This window comes from Protopterus annectens, chromosome 14.part0 (genome assembly GCF_019279795.1).
Source record: "Protopterus annectens isolate FY-2018-M chromosome 14.part0, PAN1.0, whole genome shotgun sequence".
In the NCBI taxonomy this organism is placed as follows: domain Eukaryota; kingdom Metazoa; phylum Chordata; order Ceratodontiformes; family Protopteridae; genus Protopterus; species Protopterus annectens.
Window position 1 is genome coordinate 941,177,436 of NC_056748.1, and position 14,188 is coordinate 941,191,623.

Here is a 14,188-nt window from a genome sequence, read left to right on the forward strand (position 1 = left end):
AGTACCCATTACACATCCTTCATGTGTGCGGGACTGTGATGTGGGCGCAGTTCAATGGACCCGGTACCCTGGGTATTTCTGTGCATGTGTGCTGCATTTCATGGACAGCTATCATCAACATTGAACACGCTTGCGTGCATATGTGTACCTGTGTCGTGGTGTCGACAATGAGATCACGTGAGTAATGCAGGAAGCTAGCGGGCATTCTCTGAATAGAATTTTTGGGTCCTACAATGGACACCGATGTGCATATGTCAAGTTAGATGTTGCTGGACTGTGTCCACCTGCCCAGTGCTTTTCACTGCTGGTGTATGTTCCCCAATCGCGGATGTCTGTTTGACTACCCATTCCACATGGTGCTACATAACCAGGTGATTTAGTACTGTGAACAAATGACATACATCCAAAGATGCTGGTTAGCAACTGCTTCATATAAACCTCAGACATCCCAATGGGACATATCCGTCACTGTATTTCCAATATAACACCACTGGAACATGTTGATTACCTATGTATTCATTTAACCATGTTGTCTTCATAGGTGGGAATGCCATAGATTACATATCCTACCTGGCGTTGTGTGTGTGCCATTAGTATGTGTTCCACAGGTCGCACATCTGTTCCGCTGTGCGGTGGCGGGTGCTCCTCATTCTGTTGCTGGCAGATTGAGTGCTGTATGCGCCGGTGTTGGCCTGACGGTCCGGCTTTGTATGTGGAATGTCAACTGTAGTCCCTATGTGTATTTCCTGTGTTATGCCTTACGCGGCTATGTCATTTACCGGGTTTGCAGTTGTGGGTGCCATCCTGGCCATCGGGTGTCCATCCATGACAATTGCCTACTGGACACTAGTATAGGGCTGTACACATTCCACACCTACATTTAGCATTCTCCGGTGTATGGTTTGCATTATTAGCGGAGAGTAAGGCAGGTGCTACGCACATCCCTCCGCAGGCGGGAGAAAGGATTGCCTGCGAAACAACACCGAGCACAGAGTCTACATACCCAGAATCCCTTGACTGCAACAATTGACGGTACCCATTACACATCCGTCATGTGTGCGGGACTGTGATGTGGCGCAGTTCTATGGACCGGTACCCTGGGTATTTCTGTGCATCTGTGCTGCATTACATGGACAGCTATCAGCAACATTAAACACGCTTGCGGTGCATATGTGTACCTGTGGCGACAATGAGTTCAGTTAGGTGATGAAATAAAGGCGGCATTCCTGTCTTTAGACAAATTTTGGGTCCTACAATGGACACCACTGTGCATATGTAAAGTGTAGAGCTTGTCGGACTGTGTCCTTGTGAGCAGTGGGTTTCACTGATACTGTGTGTTCAGCAATCGCGGATGTCTGTTTGACTACCCATTCCACATGGTGCTACATAACCAGGTGATTTAGTACTGTGGACAAATGACATACATCCAAAGATGCTGGTTAGCAACTGCTTCATATAAACCGCAGACATCCCAATGGGACATATCCGTCACTGTATTTCCAATATAACACCACGGAACATGTTGATTACCTATGTATTCATTTAACCATGTTGTCTTCATAGGTGGGAATGCCATAGTTTACATATCCTACTTGACGTTGTGTGTGTGCCATTAGTATGTGTTCCACAGGTCGCACATCTGTTCTGCTGTATGGTAGCGGGTGCTCCTCATTCTGTTGCTGGCAGATTGAGTGCTGTGTATGCCCGGTGTTGGTACGGCGGTCCGGCTTTGTATGTGGAATGTCAACTGTAGTCCCTATGTGTATTTCCTGTGTTATGCCTTACAGCGGCTATGTCATTTACCGGGTTTGCAGTTGTGGGTGCCATCCTGGCCATACGGTGTCCATCCATGACAATTGCCTACTGGACACTAGTATAGGGCTGTACACATTCCACACCTACATTTAGCATTCTCCGGTGTATGGTTTGCATTATTAGCGGAGAGTAAGGCAGGTGCTACACACATCCCTCCCAGGCGGGAGAAAGGATTGCCTGCGAAACAACACCGAGCACAGAGTCTACATACCCAGAATCCCTTGACTGCAACAATTGACAGTACCCATTACACATCCGTCATGTGTGCGGGACTGTGATGTGGGCGCAGTTCTATGGACCGGTACCCTGGGTATTTCTGTGCATCTGTGCTGCATTACATGGACAGCTATCATCAACATTAAACAGCTTGCGGTGCATATGTGTACCTGTGGCGACAATGAGTTCAGATGCGTATTGAAAGAAGGCGTGAATCTGGTATGATGTCAATTTTGGGTCCGACAATGGACACCACTGTGCATATTTAAAGTGTAGAGCTTGTCGGACTGTGTCCTTGTGAGCAGTGGGTTTCACTGATGCTGTGTGTTCAGCAATCGCGGATGTGTGCTTGACTACCCATACTGTGTAGTGCTACAGGAACCATGTCTTCCGACACCAGAACCCAATGCTATACATCCAATGTTGCAGGTTAACAACCACTTTCATACCATACCCAGAGGTCACGATTGGGAGGTATTGCCACTTTATTATCGGAACAACACCCCAGACTGTGTACATCACGGGAACTTTAGGCCAGTCTTACCGGCCATTTGCAATTGTAATTAGCAGACACGTGTCAATACATGTATGATAAGACATATTGTCATGCAGAAGTTGATCTATGTTATTTGGACATTGGCTTCTGCTTTTGGCATCCGTTGCTGTGAGTGTTGCCAGTTACCATACACATTGCTTGCTCAGAGGCAGACTACACAATTCTGCACACTACTGTGGTCTCCTTTAAGGACCCTGAGCCAGTGGTCGACAATACTGCAGCCACTGCATCAATCACATTTGCCATCTACCAGTACCTACAGGACTGCATGAGCCAGGCATTCACTTACCCAACTGTGGTTCATTGTACCAATGCCAAGCATCCAGTGTGGTGTACCCCAGCCATACACAGGATGTACAACACGAGGAGGTGGCTACTACAAGGTGGAGCAGACACCTTGTGAGGTATGACACCCTTGGTCATCATATGTGTAGAGTTACACACTGTCATGAAATTGTCCAGGGCACATTCCACAGATATACCTACATGGACCTGGCTAACAATCATACCACCTTCAGTTGCTATGCTCGACACCTGGGAGCTCACTCCCACATATGCTCTGACTGGGTTCACATAGAGGTGGGGTTTACTCAACATACACACATTGCCAACATACAGGCTGACAAGTCCAGTGAGGACATCTCCACACCCTCCCCACACATGAGGAGATGTGTGTACCAGTGGTTTGTGGTCACCAAATGTTCTGTGACACACAGGTGGGACATGCTCTCTCCAGGGTAGTGGACATAGCATCCATGAGACCAGCTGGTGACCCGCTGTGTACTCCACTATCTCATTTATGAATTGGACCCACAGTTAGGACAGCTATTTCTTTGTAGCCTCACCTCAGGTAGGGTACCCAGGTTGTGTCACATGGCAACTGTAGTCCCACGTCACAAGGCCAATACCTCCACTGAGGCTGGTTATTACTGTCCCATTACCCTGAGGAGACCTATCTGCAAAGACATGGGAGGGATCATACTGCGGCTCGTACATGACTGCATAGGGGACATACATACTTTGCATCCAACACGGTTTGTCTTGTTCAGGGGCGGTTCATGCCTTTAAAGCATGGTTGACATTTTCGGGGTGTTGCAGTCCATACAGCCTACCTCGACCTGGCAAAGGCCTTCATCACATTACCCCCTCAGGTATCGTTGATAAACCCATTGGCTGGGATGTGAACACGTACATCACAGAATGTGTTGTAAACTGTCTATGTGACACAACCCACACGGTCATAGTTGCTGGCAGCATGTCAGACCTACTGCCTGTCACAAGTGGTGTCCCATGGGGCCCTTCCATGGGTGCACTCCTGTCATACACCTACATTTTCACGGTACAGGCACACACAGGGGTGCTATGGGCAACAGTGTTTGTAGATGACTGCAAAACAGGTGCCATAGTGGGACAGACATCTGACACAGATATCCTTGAAGGGGCCTCCCAGGTATGCATATCTGCTGTCAGGGACATGTCCCACAGCTAAATCTTGACGTAATGCAACATCATACCTGTGGAGAACTACTAGGTCACCCCTGTCCAGCATATAGGTGGCTGTCCACTCAGCACAGGGGTGATTACCAGGGATCAGGGGACAGTGTTTGTCGGTCACCATTCATTCCACACACCGTTGCTATCGTGGTTGTGTGGGACTTCTACATTGCCCACCTGTTGGTGCAGGGATTCACATCTACATCAGGCTAGGTCATTGTCTCCTTGTACCCATTACGTGTTACACCTATGATCTACTACATTGCCCCATTCAGACTGTATCTGACCATACACCTACAGCAGCTGGGAAGCCCACATAGGTTGATTGTTGTACAGATGCAGGATGACACCATTTTGTGTAATGCTGCCCCACTTGTAGGACCCCTGCCACATTCGTCACATACCTGCTGTTTAGTGTTGACCTGTGCCTGACATACGAGGCCATGTCAACCCATATGTCATGTGTATGCTTCACCTACTGTATCCGCATCCCTCAGAACCACTAGGGCAGGTGACATTTACCTTGTCACGGTCATTAATGGGATGTGTTTGAGTGACACATATATCACCCAGACACTCATTATGCTGTGGATCTACATCACAGTACATGTGAGACAGACATCCTTCCTAGCCTTGTTCGCAGGTATGTTGTCCATTGGATGGAGAATTGCAGGTATAGGCCAGGGATTACATCATTATCAGTGCTTGCCGGAGATACAGCAATATCATGGGTATTTCATCTGAAGCACAGAAGGTTGGCAAAGTCATCCTAACTATGGTGTAGTATTATGGCTGGGCCTGGGACGATGGCCTACCCTGTACCTATGGGCGTGTGAACCTATATTCATAGTTTGTCACATTTACAATTGTCTATCCACTATACTCTTTCGCCACTGTATATTTCTGTGGCACATGATTGTCCTCTGTATTACATGCAGGTATGCTGTGTACGTTGCACATGCGTCACTGTTGATGACAGTGTATCTGTGTCCCTAACACTGTGATACTGAGGACTACCACACATCCTTCACAGCATTACATGCATATGTCCATTCTATTCTTCTTTGGCCTATGGGGGTGTTAAGGCAAACATTACTCAAGTCCCTGTTTGTGCATGCTTCATGTTGGTGTTTGACCAGGCTCCGTTGCAGTCATGTGTTGGACAGTAGTGTGTCTGTGTGTTTGCCATGTGTTTTATTGCGGTACATCTGTGGGAGGTGTATTTGGCACATGTTCCTCTTTGCAGGGACACCCATCCTGGGGTTTGTGTCATGCATCTGCATGTCCTGTACTATTCCCACAGTCGTGTATGCCTTCATGCACTACTACTGCGTGTTACTGGCTGTGTGTATGTGGTACACATGGACATTGTGATGGTTGGCTTGACCTATTCCCATGCTAGAACGTACACATCTGTCAATTAAGTCTTTTAAATCAAACTGTAACACTCATTCGTATTTTCAAAATGACACTCAATAACACAGGAAGCTGGGATTAATAACATTTTACTACTGTGCAGCAGGAGGCAAAGGAGTATGCAGTAAAAGTTTAGACATTTGTTCAACTCTATACATGTTACATCTGTATGAGCATTCTGTATACTATCATCTTTTGCACACATTAATGATGTGGTCAGTCACAAGGCATTTACATTGCTAGAGTACAGAACATTGTATTCCTACAACAGTGCTCAGGTAATGCTTATTACATGTTTTCCCATGAGGATAGCCCAACCTTGCGAGCCACATATTCACTTAGACTGTACTTGGGTAAATTCTGCTCTGTCACGGTTCCAACACTGTTCATATCCAGTCCTCACTCCATGTCCTACTAGGTTCCTGTGTCTCTCTGCTGAGCAGCTGTACTCTGTGTTAGAGCTCACAAGCCTATCCTCCTCAGTGGAAGGATGACAGATATACCTGTACATACATGTATTATTCTGTAACCGAGCAGATGAGTAATGCTGACTGACATACACCTGCTGCACTGGTTACTGCTAGGGTCAGGGTTCAATCACACTGCAGCTACACTACAGGCAATTACATGCATGAGAAGCTGTACTGCCATATTGTCAGGTAGAATAATATGCATTATACACTATTTGCTTCTAAAGTTGCACGTCATATATATGTTTAAATATGTATTTTGCTAACATTCTCCCTCCTTTGATTGCTTCTACTCTATCCAGAAACATATACAACATTATTTCATTCGCTAGCCTCTTCCTCTGTGGAACGTTTAACTAGGCAAGTAATTTGTTGTACATTGCAAGTAGGATTGCATTTTCTATTGACAAATACCACTACAGGTCTTGATACATAGTCTCGGGTACAGGTATGTCGCCAGAGTCCTGACTAATACTTACATGCACAGTATCCGCACTAGACACATGCTCCCAATATGAGCAGAACAACACAAATGGCAATCATGATATTCAGTATGACTGACCCCATCCACCCAATGGTTTGTGGAAATGGTTTGTCAGTGGGTTTGGGCCTGGTTCCGCCATGGATGACACCTGCTGTATTACCTCTAGGTGGGCGTTGCTTTTGGTCTCTTCATGTGGTAGTTGGACACAGCGATCTTCTTCAGTAAGCGCGCGTACCAATTCTCAGCCACGGTGCAGTCGTGCGCTATTACATTTTGTGACACAACAGTTCTCATTGCATCCAGTTCATCAGTCACATGTTCAAAGGCGGAAAGTCACATTCATCCTTCCTCCGACAGGTTTGATAACTTCCTCTGTTCCTGATTGATTTCACTACTCCAGAAGCTGGGAGTGTTCCAGCCCAGGTTGTGGCAGCTGTCACTCAAGTCCATATGAATCGATATTCCTTTATCTCTTGCAGAAGACTGGAATGTCAGAACAGCTTCCATTTCACCCACTGGTTAAGTAGGTTTCGACTGTGTTCCCAGTTCTTGAGCTATATGTGTTATAGTTAGTTTAGCACCCACAGGCAATTGTACAGTATGTCATGTGACTGGAGCCAGATAACCCAAATAACAACTGCGGACCAATTCCCAGGTAACCATTGATATGCTTATTTCCCACAAACAACATAACAATATTCTACTTTACTACTGATGCGGGTTACCTCTGCATGTAACATATTCCTGTCTCTAACAGAGGACTGTTTATACAATTCAGGATGTTTCTGCACATCCTTCAACATTGTTCTCATGATGTTTCAATACAAATTAGGAATGGTGCTACAAGTAGTACTGTGATCTTTGGCTGTTATATGACATTAGTAAGACACAGTTATGTTACAAATACTCCCAACAACTGAAACTGTATCATGTTTATGATAACATACAATTCCTTTTTGTGTAACAGGTAAGTACATTGCCACGTTGTCCTGTGATCTCACAGAACCTGTATCAAAGTGTAGATATTCACAAGTCTCAATCTATCCCCAAGGGGACAACATGCATCGGAAGTCCTCCATATGATGTAGGTATGGCAGTACAAACACAGCAATTTAAAGTGTTCCTAGTCTCTATATGCACAGCGTCATGCCTAGGTATCTGTTGAAGTGTGGAAGACACTCTGTGGCCAGTTCATCACGTATCAGTATTTGTATCCGTGTAGTTATATGCAGGTAAGGTCCCAGAAAATGTAAAGTAAACACAAACATGGTTAATAGGTGTATAATCATTAGGACAGCAAACATAAATGTCTTTGGGGTTGCTTTGTATTGTTATACAGACTTGGCGGGGTGATTCAGGCTCTTTGGTATATCAGCTACAAGATGTCAATCAGACTTGATATCCTTTACCGGTTTGAAAAATGTGAGGTGGACCCAGGACGACCTCTCTGCAAACTTTACTGCGGTGGCGTTGCCAACAGTACCGGTACAGACCTTCGCAATGTCCACTTGGCAATAATGTTCTTTGGATAACAGTGACATACACACAGGATACTGGTGTCAGCTATGCGTCCGTCTTCATTTGCTCTTATCTGTAACAGACTTTAACTGAAGAACAGTGTTATTAGTTAACAATCCTCTCATGTCACCTGCTACTGAGTCATCGACCTCCGGCTCTGCAGGCATGACAGCTTTCCACTCTGGCACATGATATGCCATTCCACATACTACTTCGAAGTGGGTGCAGCACTTTACATTTGGAACTGTTGTCATGCTCAGCAATGCTAGAGGTAGACAGCACATGTAACTCGTCTGGATGTCACCCACCAACCTCCTCTACTTATTTCTTGGGATCCCATTTACGCGCCAGCAATCATGCTGACTGTGGGTTGTACATGCAATTTACATTCATGGTATCTGAACTAATCCCCAGGTTGCGTGATTGTCTGGTTCACTACATGTGTTCTATTGTCACTGTAGCTTCTTTACAGCATGCCAGATCTAGGGATACTTTATTTTACTGGCACCTTTGCCACTGCTGCTGCATCGGATTAATGGTTGGGAATGCTTCTACCCATTTTGATTATATATATGTGTAATCGCTAAACAGTATTTGTTCCCTTCACATTTATGCAGATGTATGAACTCCATACAAATAGTGCGGAGCGGTTATGGTGGTGTAGGTAAACTCACTCCCTTGGTTTAAATACTCCCTGTGCATGATATCTACTGCAAGCGTGACACGCTGCTCATGAGGTTTGTATGTGGTTCGTAATTCCATTATGTTAGGGGTATTCTGTTAACCAAATGTACCATCCCCTGTTGAGACATGTCTCTACCCATGGCTCCACAAAGCCGCATATCTGAATACATTAGGCGTTAATATTGGCTTTCTCACTGTGGATATGTGCAGTCCGAGTTCAAGGGTTGCTCCTCGTCATAACCACGTCGGCTTTTCTGCTTCGTAGTTGCTGTTTGCATTGTTTGTACAGTTTCTACATCTAAACTGTCTGAGGTTTGTCATTCCTCATTCACACAAACACTTTCCAACTGTGAGGCTGCTTGTTTTGCAGGTGCATGAGCTCATGCCTTACCTTTCCTACTGTTATCCTGTTGCTTTCTATGCCCTGCACATTTACAATTACCTACTTCAGTGGGTAACTGCATGGAGTCTAATGCATTCAAGATCGAATCGCATGATTAATCGGTTTACCGGTGGATGTTATCATTCCCTATTCTTCCACTGCTGCTCATAAACATGCACTGTACAGACAACAGACTGACTATCGGGACATATGTCCACACATCAGTTTTCGCTACAGTACAAGCCGCGTGTTAAAGCTATCTATTCTGCTGCTTGAGCAGACACGTTATGCTGCAGGGTTTGGCCGTCTACAATGTCATTATCAATAACTACTGCATAACCTACTTGATTCGTTCCTGTAGGACTCTGTCTACATGATCCGTACACATTAACTGTCACCTCTGCATCATCTAAGGGTATATCAGTGATATCATGTCTGTGTGTAGTTATTTAATCCATTTCGTATAGGCAACTGTGTGGTGTGCCATACACAGGTGTCGGGCGTGGCGTTGATAGGTTTCATGTTGTACAACGTTCAATCACCATATGAGGTTGACTCAGTGGTATGGTCAAACATGACAAATGTCTAGCACGGGTCAGGAATGCTATCTTCTCTTGCAGCAGACTGATCGCAACTGCATGAGACATTCTCACAGTGAGAGGGTGGTCTAGTAACATTACGGCCGGGCCTGTACTGCCATGGGTGCTACAACAACTGCCTGTACACAATGTGGCACTGACCATGCCACAGTGTCCAACTGCAATGAGTAGTCAGCTATGTGGCGTTGCTTACTTCCCTGCTGTTGCATCAAGACTGACGTCATATATCTCCGCTTACAATCTACGGTCTGACAACATGTGTTATGATTATTCACGAGACCTACTACAGCTGTTGAGGCTATCAATCGTTCTAGTCTGCATAGCGCTGTTTCTGCTACTGTAATCCAGTGTAGTATGTGTTGTGCTGCCATAGGTGTATTAAAGGTTAAGGCAAACAATACAGCGGATTCCACAGCATTGTTTGGTATCCAGATTTGACAAATGTTAGTCGGCCCAGACAGGACATCATTCCCTTCTTGTTAGTTGGCTTGGGTGCTTATTATATTGCTACCTTCCTATCGTCATGTGATGTTCTACCCTACTTGGATACCAGATATGCCAGGTAATTGACCTGTATTCTCTGTAGTTGCAATTTATGCTTGCTTACTTTATGTCCCTGTTCTGCTGATTATCTCAATAATGCTATTGTATCTTCCATACATTGCTGCTGGGTAGGGGCCACAAGCAGAATATCATCCACATAAAGTAGAACTTGACTGGCCCCGGGTGGAGTTAACTTGGAATGTAGCTAGCCATCTCCTGTGAGAATATCGTTGTACTTTCACAGTATCCCGCGATAGCTGGGTATGGCTGTATCTGTCACCCTGACTGTACATGCAAAGCAATACGGACTATGTGGATGTATAGGTATTGCAAAGGAAGCATAGCTTATATGTACCACGGTAAGATACTTCTGTGGCATGTTCATAGCATTGAATATAGTGTGTGGGTCTGGCACCAACGCTACCCTAAGTATTCTTACATGATTTACAGCTTGTACATACTGTACCATCCGCCATTCCCCTTTTGGTTTCCGATCAGGAGATACAGGGGTATTGCATGGTGAATAGCGATTACTTTGTGGATGGGAATTCCCTCTATGACTTTACAGATATCTTCTGGTGTCCACGGTCTATACGCTCACGGGGTTGGGTCCTGGCCTTCCTGTCCTGCATGAGGGTTCGGTACTTCAATTAATTGACAGATATCCTCACTCTGTTTTAGTACTGTGTTCTTACTCGGGTGTCCCTAGGTATGTTACGTGTTAGGGATGTGGTTTCAATAGCTTCTGTTACATTTGTTCGTTGTGCTACCTCTGTTGCCACAGGATAGCGATGTGGACTAGCCTGCCCTCCGCTTAATATCCTGGATGTGGTACCGGAGGTGGTAGGGGTTGTGGGGGCTATCGGTACTACTGTATTATGATCTTCTCTGTATGCATGATGCTTAGCCATTTGTAGTGTTCTGTTCCCTTGATTACACTACCTCAGTCCACCGATGTGCATGGCGGATACCCAATTGTCGCTGTTTTGTCGCCTGCACATCTTAGGGCTGCCACCTTTTCAAATGCACAATGTGGGACATTAGTGTTGGAGCGTGTAATTTTCCTGGAAAATGCATACCCACGGCCAGTACATAGGACAGGAATTCACGTTTTGCCAGGAGGCGACCAATTGTTGTAGCATTTCAGTTGCTTATTCTGTTTATTATTATATTTTGCTGTTCCACATACAAATTTACTGTTTTATGCTACCATTTTGATAGATATCTGGGAAATGTTTGTCCTGAGATATCAGGACATTTGCCATTTGTTCGGTTTGTTTACAGGACACGGCTGGCCAAAGAGGGACTGTCCCTCTCAGGGTGGAACAGGTGTTTACCCTGGAACATGTGCATCAAATTTTCAGGGATTACAATGTTTCAGTAACGATATTTTGTGTAATATACCATCAATGTCATATTTATTACCCCATTTTGCTGCGTAACTCACATTATGTGCTCTCTGCGATTGCATATACTTCACGTCACCCGTCAAGCGCGGATCACATGATCTGTTTCTTCAATAATCTCCCATATCCTCTACACGACTGCTCATTACCCTTCTGTCATACCACGTGGTGTCTCCTTCCCTGTATCCACTGTAGTGTCTACAATCACTATTTACTCTGCTGTGTGTTCCCCTGACCTATGTTCAGATTTAACAGAATTTGGATAGGTGTTCGACCGCTATCACAACTGTTAACAGAAACACAATGTAGTCTGGTCCCTGATCTACAATAGAGACAAATAGGCAAACACTCCTTACCTGGGCCTCCTGTTTAAGGCTGCACGTTTTCTTCTTGGGATCCAGTTTTCCGCTTTTCAGCCACAGATCAGACAGTAAACAGCCTCTTTACACACAACAATTCAGTCGGAGGTCTTTTCATTCAAGAAGAACCATTTATGCATATTCTCCTGCGTACATGTCTAACCAGCCATGCACTCTGACCTGTAGCTTACCAAGGGAATTCCGGATTACAAGGATCACAATGTGAAATAAGTTGTTAAAACCAGACTGTAGTTATCAGTAGGCTTTTCTAAGTGACAGCCGATAACACAGGAGGCTCGGGTTCGGAAAGTTTTAGTAGTGTACACAGGCAGGCTAAATAATATACAGTCCAAGTATGTGAGTTTTGTCTGACTCTATACAGTAAGCAGTTTCTTTATATAGTGTTTACAATCAGCTTTTGCCCACCTTACTGGCGTGGTCGGTCACAGGGCATTTCCATCACTATGGTCCGCAATAGTCTATACATACGTGGGTGCTGGGGTCGTGCTTTTAAAATGTTTTCCCATGGGAATAACACAGCCTTGCAAGGCACCTTGTACATTACAGTGTCCTTCTGTGATTGTAGCTGTTTCAAGGACCCTAGACTGTTCTGATACAGTGGACAGTTAATTTCTTAATACGTTGCTTTGTCTCTCTGGTAAGGAGTTGTACTGTTATCTTCCATAGAGCTCACAAGGCCATCCTCCTCTGGGGAAGGAGTGCTGTTATGCATGTACATACATTTATTGTTCTGTAACCCAGCAAATAATTAATGCTGACAGACATGAGCCTGCTGTACTGCTTACTGCCAGGTTCAGAATTCCATCACACTACAGCTTAGCTTCACCAATTACATGCAGGCTTAGTTCTACTGCCATATTATACGGTACAATTCAATGCATTATATAGTATTTTGAGTCTAAACTGGAACTTCATATGTGTTTCTATATATTTTTCGAACAACATCCATCCGGCCATATGCATGTTGTTCCGTCCTTTACCTTGACCGTGTGTATTTGTCCGTCCGGCAACGCTACTCTCCACATGTGATGTCCCAGCTTCCCCTTCTTTGCCTGTAGCACCCTGTTAGGACGTCCTGTTTGGTAGGCACGTGTTCCGCTATATGTGATCGACTTCACTGCATAGATAATCATCGATCGCGGTGGTCCAACGACCGACTTGTCCACATGTGTACAGTTATGTGCACCGTGACGTATGCAAACCTATATGGTTTGGGCGGGTACATACTACATGCGGGATGTACACATTCTGCTGACACATTCACATGCAGCCATTTACATATCTGTACCTGCGGTGGGTTGGTGACATGTGGGGTACGTATTTGCGGGCGTGGCATTGCCTAACACAAACATCTTACCACATTTCAGGTATGCACATTGTGTGTGGTTGTATAGCTGCACACGGATGCTAGCAGGTTTGGGTGCAGAGGTATACATGGGTGGGACTGACATGTACAATGAGGCTATTGTGTAGTACATCCGAATGCATGGGTTCTGCTTCTGGATATTACACTTCAACATACGCCATCCAGTGTATGCAACAGAGACGTTGCTGGGTGTGGGATATGTTGCTATGCACATGTTTGCCTGTGTTTGAGGTATCTTGCTTCCTTACTGTTGTTATGTCAACACAGCTACCTGGCTATGTACTCTCACTACTGCTTGTGACCATTATGGTTGGCACCTTTTCCAATGCCCATAGTGGGGCATGTTATGTGGAAACTTCGGAATTTGCAGGACTACACATACCCACGGCTAGTGCAGTTGACAGAACTTCACTTGTTTGCCATACTATAAGCTTATTCTGTAAGCATTTGGGTTCCTTATTTATTTTCTTATGCCATGTCTGTGTTTCATATAGTAATGTATATGTTTTATGCTACTATTACATGTATATTGCGGGAATTTTCTTGGCAGGGGATCGGAGGTCATTTTCCATTTTCTGATTGTTGCAGGGACACAACTGTCCAATCAGGGACTGTCCATGGCACATTGGGACAGCAGGTAACCCTGGTGACCATGCCCATGTCGCTACTGGGGTTTCCACCTTTTCCAGTTTCCGATCTGGGATATTTCCGGGACTCACATCTGACTTTACAGGCCGACACATACACACGGTCACTATATAGCATAGAACTTCACTTGTTTGCCTAAATATAAGCTTATTGTTGTGGCAATTTGCTTGCTTATTCTGTTTCTTGTGTCATTTAGGTATTTCTGTTACAG